Source organism: Manihot esculenta, chromosome 12, assembly GCF_001659605.2.
Source record: "Manihot esculenta cultivar AM560-2 chromosome 12, M.esculenta_v8, whole genome shotgun sequence".
In the NCBI taxonomy this organism is placed as follows: Eukaryota; Viridiplantae; Streptophyta; class Magnoliopsida; order Malpighiales; family Euphorbiaceae; genus Manihot; species Manihot esculenta.
Genome location: NC_035172.2, coordinates 16392532 through 16409602, shown reverse-complemented (window position 1 = coordinate 16409602; position 17071 = coordinate 16392532). Strand labels below are relative to the sequence as shown.

General features: G+C 44.0%; 1 long non-coding RNA gene across 1 annotated transcript; it reads right to left on the bottom strand.

The window, feature by feature from the left end:
* Positions 1–10771: 10771 nt before the first annotated feature.
* On the bottom strand, positions 10772–11502 carry LOC122721350. Its single transcript, XR_006347963.1, has 2 exons — positions 11441–11502; positions 10772–10928 (listed from the first exon to the last, which is right to left on the bottom strand). It is a non-coding gene; the product is annotated as an uncharacterized LOC122721350 (long non-coding RNA).
* Positions 11503–17071: the final 5569 nt, after the last annotated feature.

Below are 17071 nucleotides of genomic sequence, written 5' to 3'. Positions count from 1 at the left end.
TCTGCTGGGACTGCGCCATTGACAGGAGCGGTTGTCGAAGCCGGTCAAAAATAACCTTCTTGGTTACCTACAAATACAACTGTAGACAGTGGTGAAGGATCGTATCCACAGAGAATTGATTACCTATTTATTTATCTTAATCAAGACCAATCAAACCAATGGAAAGCACAAGTGAAGGCAGTAATTGCAAATAGAACAAAAGTAAAGTGCAAGGAAAGTAAAAAGGGGGGTTTTGAGATGATTTGATTAACAACTAATGAAAGCAATTAAAACAGCAAGTAACTAAAATAAAAGAGGAAATCAATAAGAGAAAGGTCTAGTTGAAGATATGGATCCACTTAGGTTGTTTGGGTTGATCATTGAAACATGGTAATCTTGATTAACTCAATAGGTTGGTTATGGGGGTGGAAGACGCTTCTCACCACCATGTCTTTCCTTATGAACAAATTGATTAGGGAACGTCCTCTAACCAATTACTAATCAACAAATTGCCAAGGAACGTCCTTGGGCCATAGGCATCAAAACAATTGCCAATTGCATGAAGAACAAGAAAGATCCAAACCCTAACTACTCAAACGCATGAGATGATGTTAGATCATGCAATTCCTTGGTTTTTACACCAAGTGTTCTTAGATCAGAATATTTCCAGCAATTACGGACTAACAAATATCCTAACCAACAATCAATTAACTTTGCAATCAAGAATCAAGTGGCCAATTTGATCAAAACAACAAAGCAATCTTTATAATTAAGCACAATTGCATGAATGTTGAATAAATCAAAAGCAAACACTTTATGTTCAGATCTCACAACCTTTTAAACAACCTTAGTTTCAACCAAACTTCAACTAGAAATAGGGTTTCAGCCACTCATGGCTGAACCAAAATAGAAAATAAAAGAAAAGAAGAAAGAAGATGAAGAACTAAGGTGAAGGAGCCTTTGGAGAGCCTTGATCAATCCCTTGATGGATGATTATGATTCTTGGTCTTCTTGAGGCCTTTAAATAGATCTTGAGAGGCTGCCTTTTTCCTTTTTAGTGTCCATGTATCTTTGAGTGATTGCCCCATAGTGCCCTTGAGTTTTCTTTGTGCATGTGTGGAGTTGCAAGCCCTTTTTGGTCTTTTGATTGATGTCCAAGGTGTGTCTAAGAAGATTCATGCACTAAAGAGGAAGGTGGAGCCTTGATTTGAATTTTGAATGAGCATGGCACTATGTAGGAAACATGTGATCTTCAAGATTTGGCTTATTAAATAGGGAAGAGCATGTTCGGGGGTAAGTTCGGCCGCCTAAGTTAAGTTTCGGGGGCAGGACTTTCGTCTCTGGAGCCAAGGTTCGGCGGCCGAAGGTGCCCCCGAAGGTGGGTGACTTTCGCCTCTGGACTGGACTTTAGGCCGCCGAAAGTGCCCCCGAAAGTGGGTGACTTTCGGCTTCCGAAAGTGCTTCTGAAGGTGCCCCCGAAAGTGGTTGAGTTTTGGCTTCCGAAAGTGCTTCCGAAGGTGCTTCCGAAAGTGGCTGTTTTTGGGCATTCTTTGGCACTTTTAAGAGCATTTTCTTCAAATTGTTTCTTCACACCTAATATTTACAAAACATGATTAAAACCACAAAATTAGGTAGAATAGGTGCAAATAAACATCAATAAGATCATGAAAATATGGAATAAAATATGCTCTATCAGCCATAAAAGCTGTTCTAGGACACTCCCGAGCCATGTGTCCTTCTTGCCCACATCTGAAACATGCAGTCGTCCCAGCCCGGCAGATTCCTTTGTGTGGCTTACCACACTTCATACAAGCAGAACCGCCCGAGCCAGAGCTTGAGCCACCTCCCATTCCCAGACCGGACTTAATCCTGTTCCAGAACTTGTTCTTCTTGGACTTGGATCTTTCCATCTTAACACTGCTCGGAGTCTTGGAACCTGAAGGCTGTGCCACTGACTGTTTAACTTTCCCCTCGATGATTGCACTAGCCTCCATTTTCCGGGCCATATCCACAATGGCATGGAAACTCTCCCTTTCTGCTAACTGGATCAAGGAGGAATACCTGGAATGAAACTTCATGATATACCTCCTAGCCTTCTTTCGGTCGGTTTCATAAGCTTGCCCTGCAAACGGCAACAGCTCCAGAAATCTGTCAGTGTATTCATCTACACTCATCTCTTCCGTCTGCCTAAGCTGCTCGAACTCAATCATCTTCAGCTCCCTAGAGCTATCAGGGAAAGCCCATCCTGCAAATTCATTTGCAAATTCCTCCCAGGATAAACTATCCACCCTTGGGTCCACATAGTTCTTGAACCAATCCCTGGCTTTCTTACATTTCAGCGTGAAACCCGCCATCTGAATGGCTCTACTCTCACTTGCTCCCAACTCATCAGTTATCATTTTCACCGTTTTGAGGTACTCAAACGGATCATCACCAGTCTCATACTTGGGAGCATCCAGTTTAAGGTAATTAGTCATCTTCACCTTATCCCCCCAGAAGAGCTAGGTTTGGGAATTTGGACATTTGGGGTAGCTGGCTCTGCTGGTGGAGGAGGAGGTGCAACATTCCCTGGGGTAGGGTTTGCTGGATTTGGATAGAAGGGTGGGGGTGGATACATGGGGTACTGAGAGTATGGTGGGTAAAAGGGAGGGTATGGCATGTAGGAAGGGTATGGGTTAAAGCTAGAGTAATCCGATGTACCTCCCATCGGATACCCTGAGCCCTGAGAAAAGGGCGGATATTGGGGTGGATAACCAAACCCCGAGGCCTGAGCGCCTCCTTGTGACTCCCTTGTACCTTCCTCAGACATGCTTACACCCAAGCTTCCATCTCTTCTCTGATCCACATCCATATCTTCCCTCACATCAGCTGAACTTCCACCCTGATCTGTACCCCTTCTACTAGCATCAAAAGACCTTCTAGGGTCTCTTGACACTCTTTCTCTACCGGTTCTGCAAGACATTGCCCTTGGCAATGCAGGAGGACGGGCATCCATGCCCTCATTCTTTGGTGGTACTCCAGTCAATTGTGCAGATCGACGAGTGCCTCTCATCCTGATTCTGAAAGCAACACAACATACACATAAACATCAGTATCAAATGGTTCATGTTGAAACACATGAACCCTCACATACATAGCACATCATCAATGCGCATGCATAAAATCATGGCATTTCACATCGTCAACAAGACAGGACTCTACATCCTATCCTAGTGGACATGATTTTTCCTATTGTGCTTGCCCTTCTATAACATCTATGAGCCCAACACACTCTAGGTCAGACCATATGAACCTAGGGCTCTGATACTAATCTGTAACGACTCGGAAATCGGACCGCTACCGGCGCTAGGATCCAGATCGACTTAAGGTCGCTGGGACCCGTAGCAAGCCTAACATACATCCTGTATACCTGTTAAATCCCATACATGATCATACATATAAATAAAACTGTAAACTTTTTCTTTCATTTACCAAGCTTAACCTGCATACTCATACTCATAAACATAAACCTCACACTGGAGCCCTCATCAAATGCTCCAATGGAGTGACATATCATACATTAAGCTTGATTTGCATAATCATCATAAAAACATTACCTAGATCATGTATAAAGGGGGTTAACTAAAAACATTAGGGCCAAACACAACTCTAAACCTCAATATACATCATTTCATCACTTACAATACTATTCATTACATCACATTCTTTCTCATGTCCACTACTAACTATTACATATATAAAACCTCTCTACCCTAGCTGACCTCCCGGACTGTCTCTGGCCTGCAAACCTGGGGGTTAAGGGAAAGGGGCGTGAGCTAAAAAGCCCAGTGAGCAGAACAATAAAACATATACAAAAATCATGCTTTCATGGAATGCATCACAACACATACATTTCACATCACGGATGAACTTGTCACCAATAACCCTCTACATATCCAATGTGCCCGGCCCTCGACGGAGCTCCGCAGGACTTCCTCTTAATCATAACATACAATGCCAAGATGCGTGGACATGGGCAGCCCTAGACTTTCATTAATCATCATACATATAAAATGCCAGGACGCGTGGACATGGGTAGCCTTGGACTTTCATTAATCATCATATATATTGAGGGCTAATGGATCATCCAACATTCATCCACATCAACAACATAGAATGCAATGCATCATATTCGTGAGATTCTAATGCAACAACCTAAAATGCATCATGGTATTCGTGATGCATGAACACGCTCAAAACTTTGTTATTTTAATACATAGTTCAGTTCTACTCACCTCTGGCTGACTCCGATCTAACACTGAAGCGGCTAACACTGAGGGCCTCCTCGGATTCTCGGGTCCGATCCTACACAGGTGGACTCGAATGAGGTGCCAAACAAACTCAAAATAACTATAAACATCTCCCCCAAAAACCCCCTAAAACACCTTAAAACAATCATAGAAAACATGCAAAGCAAGGCTGAATAGGGCACTTTCGGCGGCAGGTTCGGCGGCCGAAAGTCCCTCTAGAGCCGAAACTCAGCCACTTTCGGCGGCACCTTCGGCGGCCGAAAGTCCCTTCTAGAGACGAAACTCATGCATGTTCGACGGCACCTTCGGCAGCCGAAACTCCCCTCCAGAGCCGAAAGTCCAACTTTCGGGGGCAGGGTTCGGCAGCCAAAAGCTTGCCTCCACAGGCAGGTTCGGCGGCCTAAAGTCCTTCGGCTGCCGAACCTGAGTTCTTCCATAGTGGCAGAACTCAGCCTCCTCATGCACATTTTGCCTCCCAAACTTCCCAAACATTCATTTAGCTATTCTACAACATGCACACACACTTCCATAAGCATATAGGGGTCTCAAACTATCCTAAACCCCAACAACAACACATATACAGCATACATTATCCATAAACTCAACATTAATCCTAACAAAAAAACAACTAACCTAAACATGCATTTATACCCCTTAAACATCATAAAACTTGTTTAAAACATGGAATGAGCTAAAGATCTACTCTTACCTCTTGAAGATCGAGAGGGGAGGCGACCTAAACTTGGAGAAATGGAGGAAAAGAGCTCCGGAGTGTCCAAGCTTCAAATCTTGATCTTAGCTCCAAAAACCTTCAATACAAGGTTAAAACTAGTTAAAATCTTAAAAGGATTGAAGGGAAACCTCAAAACCAACCATGGAAGGGCATGAACTCACCTTTGCCCGAAAATGGGGAGAAAACTCGCCCATTTTCGAACATGGAGCCTCTTATAGGTGGCTGACCAGACCACCTTCGGAAGCCAAAGGTGACTCCAAAACTCTACCAAGTTCGGCGGCCGAACATGAGGTTCGGCGGCCGAACCTAGATTTTTCTTCCTTGTTGTTTTTCTTTCAAAACTCAATTCTTTTGTTCATTAAACCATAAAAACATGTGAAAACATTTTAGAAAAAATATATTCTTACCCTTCTAGAGCATCCCGACATCCGAGATTCCACCGGACGGTAGGAATTCCGATACCGGAGTCTAGCCGGGTATTACACAGCCTAAGTATAGAAATATGAATAAATTAAATTAACAAGCTACCTGCTCGGTGACATTCACAGGCTATACAAAAACAGCTTATATATAAGCATACAAGTAAATTCAATAAATATTAAAAACAAAAATAGACAGAGGGAAAATAATAAAAGATAAATCTTTATTAATTATTGGAGTGAGTTATAGAGGCAGCAGGGGAGGGGGAATAAGAGCTAACTAAATCATTTACAGGATTGTTTACAGTATCCTCCTCCCGAGGTCCAGAAGGCAAGCGAGGAGCATTTTTGGACAAAGGGTTGTCATCCTCTCTGTAGCACACCTTCTCGTCGTCAGAGTCCACTTCAGGGGCTCACAGGTCTGCCAACGGAGTGGAGGGGGCATCCTTAACGCCCTGATTGTAGCCTGAAGTGAACATGTGCAAGGCCTCATTGTACATTGTTTCTTTCATCTCCGCAGATGCCTTATACTCCTCCAGTCGTGCTTCACAGGCCTACTGGATCTTGCTTTTTAGCTCCGCAGAGTCATTATACTCTTGCAAACGCTCCTCATAAGCCTGCTGGACCCTATTCTCTACAGCTCGGGCATCCCTTAATAGTGCAAAACACCTCTCCTCTTAGAGCAGTGACATCTTGACGGAGTTGTTATTGCTATAGATGAGACTCCTCCGCTGCCGAAGCCATGCATTTCAAGTCCTTATCATGCTGGGCCCTAGCCTCATCGCGTTGACGGCATGACTCCTCTAAAGAGGGCAGTTGTGCTAAGGCCTTGTCCTACTGGGATTCAACTGCAGAAACTTGTTAGGAGGCCTAGACAACCTCCTCCTTCGTCTCCCTTAGTTGCTTGGTGAGGTCCTCAATAACCCCTTTGAACTCAATGATTTGTCTGCGGGCCTCAACAGTGGCAACGATGTTTTCATCTCGACGCTCCTCAGTAATGCGCTGTTCCACCGAGCTCTAAAAAGACCGGTTCCAAGCATCAATCTCAAGGAATACCCCAAAGGCCCGCCACAAGAAAAGAAAAACAAAGTTAAAAAAGCCAAAGAAGCTAGAAATACCCTTGAGAAAAATAGATGACTTACCATGAGGAACATCTCCCTCAAGCTATCCTCGAGGTCATCCAAATAACGAGTGTTGAATGCCACATGTTGCTTGGTGGAGCAGGCAAGGTGGCTGATGAGAGCCAGGAAATGAGGATCCAAAACATCCAGAGTCCACCCCAAACATTTTATCGCAGAGCATCTTGGTTGTTGAAGCCGGCATAGACTCAGGAGTCACTTCGGTAGCGTTTAAGAGCTCGTTGTCAGGAACTGAGGAAAACTGCTCCACTACCTTCTTCCCTTTGTCAGCAGAGGGGGGAGGGGCTGTCTTTGTAGGCTCCGTATTACGAGCTCACTTGGTAGCTCTGCCTTCAGTAGCAGACTCTGAGGTCTGGGCTCGCTTGCTAGCTGTTCCTCCAATCACAATGGCCCCCACAGCTTGGAGAGGTGGGACATCCAAAGGGGAAACCCCAGTGCCCTCCTTTGAACCGCTCTCGGCAGATTCGCTAAGGGAAATAGGCTCTTTGGAGGTCGGTTTAGGAGCTATCAGAGTTTTGGCTTGAGCCAATGTTTTAGCAGGGATGGAAGCCCTCAAAGTTGCATATCGAGAACCCCCTGAAGTAGGTACCAACGCCAAAGTCGAGGCAGGTACCAATGCCAAAGTCGGGGCAAGAGCAGTAGTTTGGTTCGCAGGGGCCACGGCTTGAAAGACCTCCCAAGTCACATCTGCCACTATCTTGCCAGCCTTGAAGGCGTCTAGCGTGGCTTTCATGCTTTCCCGGGATAAGGAGAAGTTATTCGAAAGCTAGATGTTATCCATAGGAATAACAAAAGTTGAAAAAGAAATGTCAATCCGATTAGACTTTAGAATAACAAAAGAAAATACAACAAGAAAGGCAAAAATATAATAGTGCCAGCTTTCTGGCAGTCCCGGAGGTTGGACATGAACATACACTTTTCGATGTCATACTTCTTCCATACAGAGGTCAGTCAAAGAAGGCAGACTTGGTCTAATAGGGTCAACCTAGGGAAGTCATTACAACCCTGAGGGACTTCCCCCCAAGAGAGATCAACATCCCAATTGATCCCTGAGCTCTCTTTCAACTTGACTACCATAAAGTCCTCAACCTAGCCCTTTATCGAGTCTTTATACCCAGCAAAAATGGACAACCCTCCCCGGTGATCAAAATAATAAAACTCATTATTGGATCTAACAAAGTGGAAGAAGGTAGAGAACAACGCAATAAAGGGGGCGAAACCCCAACACAAATAGACAGACTCAAAATAGCACATAAAGATAATAGAATTGGGGGACAACATACGGGGGGTCACTCCAAAATGACGGAAGACCTCGATGAAGAAAGGGGTGAAAGGGAATGTCAACCTGAAGTCGCGCTGCTTAACAAAGAAGACTAAGCTAATCCTCGCTGGACGTTTATTAAGCCCGCCGGAGATAGATTGGGAAGGACAATCCTTTCATTAGGAAAGGGAGCCCTAATCCCATAGATAGTGGTATCAACATACTCATAGGAGAATAAATTGGAAAGGGAAGATGGGTTAATGGAGGACACAAACCCACGACATCAGGGATTCTAACGAAATCCATGAGAAGAGTGAGACATGCCTTGAATCGGGAAAGTAGAGATTACAGAGAAGAAAGAGAGCAAGTTAGCAGAAGCAGTGCAAGAAGAAAAACCAATAATAAAATCAAAAGTATAAATTTGAAATGGGTAAAGGGGAAGAGAAGAAGTTTTGACAAAAACACTCCTAAAACCGCATAGTAATAATTGGGGTTTCAGAATTTACCCCTTCATTAATCATGGAATAATTAATGAGAGGGTAAAGAGGCACTTGATAACCGTTGAGTCTCAGATATCCAGGCCACAATTGAGCCCATGGGGGAAGACTAAGCAGCAACATCCATGTAAGCGCGGTCCAGATCTCTTCTAAGTAGGCTGGACAGAGCAAGGCTTGGGCCCAATTAAGAGGGATCCAGCTTAGCTGACTTGATAGGTCAGTGGGGCAACAGACCCCTGTACATCCAGGATCAGGTCTGCACAGGCGCCGGAGGAAATTAAATGGCCGCCTGACGATGGGAAAGGACACAGTACGTCCATACGTACGACCCTATATGATAATGACATGTTGTACTGTAGCAAGACTATGATTACGCGTCACTAGAGGATAAAAGAGAAAAGAATAAAGGAAAGAAGGCATGAACCATCCAGACTAAGTTCACACATACACACCTTAATCCTAGCCTTTACTGGATCTCAGAAAATCAGGCAACATTGATAATTACTCGAAAAGTGAAGTTTTTTTTTTTCCTTTCCCAACAAAAAGGGAAAATGACAACGTAATGAGCATATGCAACAAATTGATTTGCCCAATTAGTATGCCATTCCCACTGTAATCATGAATCAATCTAGGTTTACATAGAAATATATCGCCAAATAAATATATTAGTCACGAGCATCTATATTATTGCACACAAATCAAGTATAAATATAAATTCAAACAGAGAATTAAAATCCCATAAACAAATATTAAGATTCTAGGCTACCTAAAAAATTTTTAAAAAATCCTACTAGTGAATTCAAGATTCGAACATGTAAATTTGTAAAGAAAAGATAAAAAAGAAAAATAAAATTAAAATAATGAGTAAATATGAGATTTACTTGAGATAGTACAAAAAGGATGTAAAATGACATAATAACATATGGGAAAGAATGATTTTATTGCTTATGAATTATTCCCTTATATATACCTTCATGCAGTTCTCTAGAATTCAAAATATAAAATAAAACAATATTTAAAATACAAATATTGATACCAGCTATTTCATAACAAAATTGACAGCTATCCTATTCTACTTTTACAACTATGGAAATCAAAGGTGACATTAACAGCATGCTCTGGATTGAATTTGGAAAAGGATTGAAATGACAATGTATAGACCATCTCTTTAAAACTCTCCATTTCATTTAAATGTGATGTTATCTCCCTTTCAAATATTTCATTCCACTACTGTCTTCTTCATTTCCCTCCTTACGTTGGAGACGACTATAAGACACAAAGTCTCATCTTGCTTAGAGCTGTGAAATACTGAAGCTCCCAGAGATTTAGTCAATAGATCTATGAGTTAATTTTTCACGGAAGCATAAACTATTCTAATTAATACCGTAAAACCTGTTTCTTATTATATGATAATCAATTTCCAAGTATTTAGTTCATTGCTAAAACACGGGATTTGCTAATATGTGTTATGTGGCTCTGTTATCACAATAAAGCTTTCCAGACATAGAAGGTTTCAACTGACACCCTCGAAGAAGGTAAATAAGCCATTGTATCTCACATACCGTAGATGCCATATTATGGTACTCTTCCTCCATAGACGAACGACTAGCTGTATTCTATTTTTCGTCTTCCAAGAAACTACTGAAGGACCAAGGAATAAGCCACTACAAGAAAAAGGTTCATTAAAGAAAGAAAAATTTATCGTTAAATATTAAAAATTGATCATTAAAAATTATAAATAACCATTTTATTCGATCATCATCACTACGAACAAAAAGTGATTTAGTGATCAAAATTTTGATAGCTAAAAATATAAAAAAAAAAATTGATTGCTTTTTAGAAATAACGACTGTTCAACAACCAACACAGTGCTCGATGTTTAGCCAATCGCTAAATTTTTAGTGATCAATTTGCAATTAGTCTCAAAATTAACAACCAAGCAACGACCAATAGTTGGTCATTAATCTGGTATCATGACAAATTCGATATCAAAAATTGTAGTCGCTAAATTCATTATAAATTTATCATTGAAAATTGGTCGCAAAATGGTTGCTATAGAGTCTCTAATTCATCAGTAAATTAATTGTTGTATGAAAGATAAATATTATCATTTGGTTGCTCTAACGACCCGAAAATCGGACCGCTACCGGTGCTAGGATCCAGATCGGCTTAAGGCCGCCGAGACCCGTAGCAAGCCTGACATGTAACCTGTAAACCTGATTAATCCCATACATGATCAACAATATACATAAGAATTAAAACTTTTCTTTCATACATTCTATCATACACTAAACTCAACCTGTGCATGCACTGAACATAGTCATAATCATAAACTTGACCCCTCTGTGAGATCTCATCAATGCCCCCAATGAGTGGCATAACATGTGTTGAGTTGGTTAAACATCCACATCATAAACATCTAAGATCATGTATTAAAAGGGATAACAACATCCATAGGGTCAAGCACAACTTCTATTCCTCAATATTATTACACATAACATGACTATTCAAACTTTACATCATCTTACAATTTATCATGTCCACTTTCTATCTATTACAAACACGTGACTTTACTCTTTTTGACTTCTCAGTCTAGCCCGTACCTGCAATCCTGGGGGATTAGGGAAAATGGGTGAGCTACTAGAGCCCAGTGAGCAGAATAATAGAAAACAACATTTAAAATCTCATGCCATCATGTAATGCAACACATCACAACAAATCACATCTCGGATGGTATTGTCACCAATAGTCCTCTACATTCCAAAGTGTCGGGACGTAGAATGGGTACAACCGGTCTTTCTCTTAACATAACATATCATAACATTCTAATGTGCCAGGGACGTAGAATGGGTACAACCTGGACTTTCTCTTACATAGTGCCAGGGACGTAGAATGGGTACAACCTGAACTTCCATACCATATCATGCCATAACATCATCATACCATATGAGGACTAAAGGATCATCCAATAACCAATCCACATCAACATCATAAATGCAATGAAACATATTTGTGAATTCTAATGCAAACAACCTAATTTATCACATGGCATTCATGATGCATGAACATGCTAAAAACTTTATAATTTATTTGCTTTAAATCGTAAAGGTTTATTCTACTCACCTCTTGGCTAGCTCTGCCAAAGACTGATGCAGCTAACTCACTGCTGGGGTCCTCGGTTCCTCGGGTCCGAACCTACACAGGTGGACTCAAATGAGGGACCAAACAACTAGAACATAACTCTAAAAACATCCCCCTAAAACACCTCAAACAATCATGCAAAATCATGCAAAGGAAGGCTGAACAGGGCAGGTTCGGCGGCACCTTCGGCGGCCGAAAGTCCCAGACAGAGACGAAAGTCTCTTTTCGGGGGCAGGCTTCGGCAGCCGAAAGGCTTGCCTCCCCAGGCCATGTTCGGCGGCCGAAAGTCCTTCGGCTGCCGAACTTGGTTTCTGCCAAAGGGCAGAAACTTGGCTCCTCTATGCACATTTGCCTCCAAAACTTCCAATCATACATAAACTTATTCTACAACACACATACTCAAGCATACAAGCTCCTAGGGGCTTCAAACTATCTTAAACCCCATCTACAACACATCAAACAACACAAATCCAACATACATTGTCCATAAACCAACATAAACCCAAAAACTCATAAAACCCTACACATGCATTTCTATTTCAAGAATCAACTTAAAACTTGTTAAAAACATGTAGTGAGCTCAAGATCGGCCCTTACCTCTTGTAGATCGAGAGGAAGACGACCCTAGCTCGGAGATGGGAGAGATTTGAGTTCTTGAACCTCAAAGCTCCAAAACTCGCTTTAAACTCGAAAATCTTCACAACAAGATGAAAACTCATAAGAAAAACATGAAAACTCGAAGGGAGAAGCTCAAAACAGAGGAGGGGCGGTGGAGAACTCACCTTGGCCGAAAACGGGAAGAAAAGCTTGTCCGTTTCGGCCATGGGGTCCTTTTATAGGGCTGTCCTTACCACCTTTCGGCGGCCTAACGTGCCCCCACAACGCATGCAAGTTCGGCGGCCGAACATGAGGTTCGGCGGCCGAACCTTGGCTTATTCAAACAAGGCTTTCGGAGGCCAAAAGCGCTCCCAAAACCTCCCCATGTTTGGCGGCCGAACATGACTTTCGGCGGCCGAACCTGGCAAAGTCTCCAAAGCCCTCTACACTCAAAACTTGGATTTATTTTCATTAAAAACCATAAAATACATCAAAACATTTTATGAAAACATGGTTTTACCCTTCTAGAGGTCTCCGACATCCGAGATTCCACCGGACGTTAGGAATCCCGACACCGGAGTCTAGCCGGGTATTACATTCTCCCCCCCTTAAGAACATTTGTCCCCGAATGTTCCTCAACTAGCACATAGCATGGCATACACATATCATACATACAAAGCACATAAAACTCACAAGGAACAAACCTCAGAAAAGATAAGGGTATTGCTGGAGCATGGACTCCCGTGTCTCCCAAGTGCATTCTTCCATATTGTGGTGGTTCCACAGGACTTTCACCATCGGGATTTCCTTGTTTCTCAGCTTTCTGATCTGGGTGTCTATGATCCGCACTGGCTGCTCAACATAGGTGAGATCCTCTTGGATCTCCACATCAGGCTCACTAAGAACCTTGCCCGGATCTGACACAAACTTCCTCAACATTGAAACATGGAAAACCGGATGGATTCTTTCCATTGAAGCAGGCAAATCTAGCTTGTACGACACATTCCCAATCTTCTGCAAGATTTCAAAGGGTCCGATGTATCGTGGGGCTAGTTTACCTTTCTTCTCAAAGCGAACCACTCCTTTCATTGGAGACACCTTGAGCAATACCAGATCCCCCTCCTGAAACTCTACCTGTCTTCTGCGGATGTCTGCATAACTCTTCTATCTGCTAGCAGCAGTCTTGATTCTTTCTCTGATTATGGGTACCACCCTGCTGGTAATCTCTACTAGCTCAGGCCCTGCCAAGGCCTTCTCTCCAACTTCCTCCCAGCAAACAGGTGATCTGCACTTCCTCCCATACAAAGCTTCATATGGAGCCATCCCGATGCTAGCATGATGGCTGTTATTGTAGGGAAACTCCACCAAAGGTAGATGCTGCCTCCAAGAACCGCCAAAATCCAGCACACACATTCTAAGCATATCCTCGATAGTCTGGATGGTCCTCTCGGACTGTCCGTCCGTCTGGGGGTGGAAGGCAGTACTGAAATCCAACCTGGTACCCATGGCATTCTGCAGACTCCGCCAAAACCTGGAGGTGAACTGGGGCCCTCTATCAGACACTATTGAAACAGGAACCCCATGCAGCCTGACGATCTCATCAACATACACCTGCGCCAACTTGTCCACAAAATAGCCACTCCTGACAGGGATGAAGTGAGCAGATTTGGTGAGTCTGTCCACAATCACCCATATGGAGTCCAATCTGTTGGCCGTCGCCGATAACCCCACTACGAAGTCCATAGCTATGTTCTCCCATTTCCACTCTGGAATAGGTAGCGGGTTAAGCATTCCAGCCGGCTTCTGATGTTCCAGCTTCACCCTCTGACACACCTCGCAGGTTGACACAAACTGTGCCACTTCTTTCTTCATCGCTGGCTACCAATAAACTTTCTTCAGATCTTGATACATCTTGGTGGCTCCGGGGTGAACGCTGTATCTTGCATTATGAGCCTCCCTCATAATGTTTCCTTTTAGCCCTATGTCATCTGGTACACACAATCGACTCCCATAGCGGAGGATCCCCTTGTTGTCAAATCTGAACTCACTATCTTTGCCTGACTGAACAGTCCTGGCAATCTTCACTAACTCTAGGTTCTCATGCTGTTTCTGAGCCACTTGCTTCAGAAACACAGGTGTCACTCTCATCTGGGCCACTAAAGCACCTGTACCAGACAACTCCATCTGTAGACCTTCATCAATGAGCTTGTAAAACTCCTTCACCACTGGTTTCCTCTCTGCCGTGATGTGGGATAGACTGCCTAGTGACTTCCGGCTTAGGGCGTCTGCAACCACATTCGCCTTACCCGGGTGATACTGAATCTTGCAATCATAGTCACTCAGCAGCTCTACCCACCTTCTCTGTCTCAAGTTCAAATCTCTTTGACTCAAGATGTACTGCAGGCTCTTATGATCTGTAAAGATCTCACATTTTACCCCATAGAGGTAGTGCCTCCACATCTTGAGTGCAAAGATTACTGCTGCCATCTCAAGGTCATGTGTGGGGTCATTCAACTCATGCTTCTTTAGCTGCCTAGAAGCATAAGCGATCACCCTCTCATTCTGTATTAGTACACAACCCAGTCCCACACGGGACGCATCACAAAAGACTGTAAAGTCTTCATCACTAGATGGCAGAGCTAACACTGGTGCTGAAGTCAACCTCTTCTTAAGCTCTTCAAAACTTTCTTCGCACTGGTCGGTCCACACAAACTTTTGATTCTTCCTGGTTAACCTGGTCAGAGGAGCTGCTATTTTCGAGAAGTCCTGAACGAACCTCCTGTAGTAACCTGCCAAACCCAAGAAACTCCTGATTTCTGTCACTGAAGTGGGTCTAGGCCAGTTAGCCACAGCTTCTACCTTCTTGGGGTCCACCTCTATCCCATTTTCTGACACTACATGCCCCAAGAACGAAATGCTCCTCAGCCAGAACTCACACTTAGAGAACTTGGCATACAAGCCATGTTCCCTCAAGGTCTGCAGAACCAACCTCAGATGATGGGCATGCTCCTCTGCATTCCTGGAATACACCAAGATATCATCTATGAAGACAATAACAAAGTGATCTAGGTATTGGCTAAACACTCTGTTCATGAGATCCATGAATGCTGCAGGGGCATTTGTTAACCCGAACGGCATTACAAGGAACTCAAAATGCCCATATCTGGTCCTGAAAGCTGTCTTCGGCACATCTTCTTCTCTGATCCTCAGCTGATGGTACCCCGATCTCAGATCTATTTTGGAGAAACAACCTGCTCCGGCTAGCTGGTCAAATAGATCGTCGATCCTAGGCAACGGGTACTTATTCTTGGTAGTGACTTTGTTCAACTGCCTGGAGTCGATACAAAGCCTAAGGGAGCCATCCTTCTTTCTCACAAACAAAACTGGTGCACCTCAAGGTGAAGTGCTCGGTCGGATGAAGCCCTTTTCTACCAGCTCTTGCAACTGTTCTTTCAATTCCTTCAACTCAGCTGGAGCCATCCTGTAGGGAGGAATAGAGATCGGTCGGGTTCCAAGCATCAGTTCTATCTCGAACTCTATCTCCCTAGCAGGTGGTAAACCTGGCAACTCGTCTGGGAAGACGTCTAGAAACTCTCTAACCACTGGCACCGAGGCGGGCTCTCTAACCTGACTGCTAAGCTCTCTCACATGAGCCAAATACCCCTGACATCCCTTCCTAAGCAACCTACGAGCCTGAAGAGCTGATTTCAGACCTCTAGGTGTACCCCTCCTGTCTCCCCTGAAGACAACCTCTGACCCATTCTGACCTCTGAACCTGACTACCTTGTCCCTGCAGTCCAAGGTAGCACCATGGGTAGATAATCAGTCCATCCCTAGAATGACGTCAAAATCTGTCAAGTCTAGAACCACAAGGTCGGCGGAAAGGCATCTTCCCTCAACAAAGACTGGACTGCACTGGCAGACTGACTCTGCCACTGATGGATCACACTTGGGTCCACTGACCCAGAGAGGACACTCTAACTCAGAGATCATCAACCCCAACCTCTGGACGGCTCTCGGAGCAATAAAAGAATGAGATGCACCAGGGTCCATCAAGGCATACACATCTGAACAACCAATGACTAAATTACCTGCCACCACGATGTTAGATGCATCTGCCTCCTGCTGAATCATTGTGAAGATCCGCGCTGGAGCTAATGGACCTTCACCTCTGAAACCCGCTGAAGAAGAGGCTGACCCTCTCCCTTTGCCTCTGCCACTGGCCTGAGTCGTGGCTGGAGCTGCTGGCTGCGCTACACTACCTGAAGCCGTCTGCTAAGACTGTGCTCCAAAAGCTGCCCTAGGACACTCCCGAGCCATGTGTCCCTCTTGCCCGCATCTGAAGCAGGCTGCTGTCCCAGCCCGGCAAACTCCCCTGTGTGGCCTACTACACTTTGCACAAACTGCATTATCCGCACCAGAGCTCGAGCCACTCCCTAGTCCCAGACTGGATTTGACCTTGTTCCAAAACTTGTTCTTCTTGGGCTTCCTAGTGGTGTTACTCCACTTTTTGCTACCTGAAGCTGCTGCACTCAGAGAAGAAGAGCCTAGGGTCTTGGAACCAGAAGACTGTGTCACTGACTGTCTGACTGTTCCCTGAACGATGGCACTGGCCTCCATTTTTCGGGCCATATCCACTATGGCATGGAAGTTCTCCCTATCTGCTGACTGGATCAAGGAGGAATATCTAGAGTGGAGTTTCATGATATACCTCCTTGACCTTTTCTGATCCGAGTCAAGATTTTGCCCTGCAAATGGCAACAGCTCCAGGAATCTGTCTGTGAACTCCTCTACACCCATCTCATCAGTCTGCCTCAACTGCTCAAACTCTATCATTTTCAGCTCCCTTGAACTATCTGGGAAAGCCCATCCTGCAAACTCGTTTGCAAACTCCTCCCAAGACATGCTGTCCACCCTCGGGTTCACATAATTCTTGAACCACTATCGTGCCTTCTTGCACTTAAGCGTGAACCCGGCCATCTGAATGGCTCTACTGTCATCAGCCCCAATCTCATC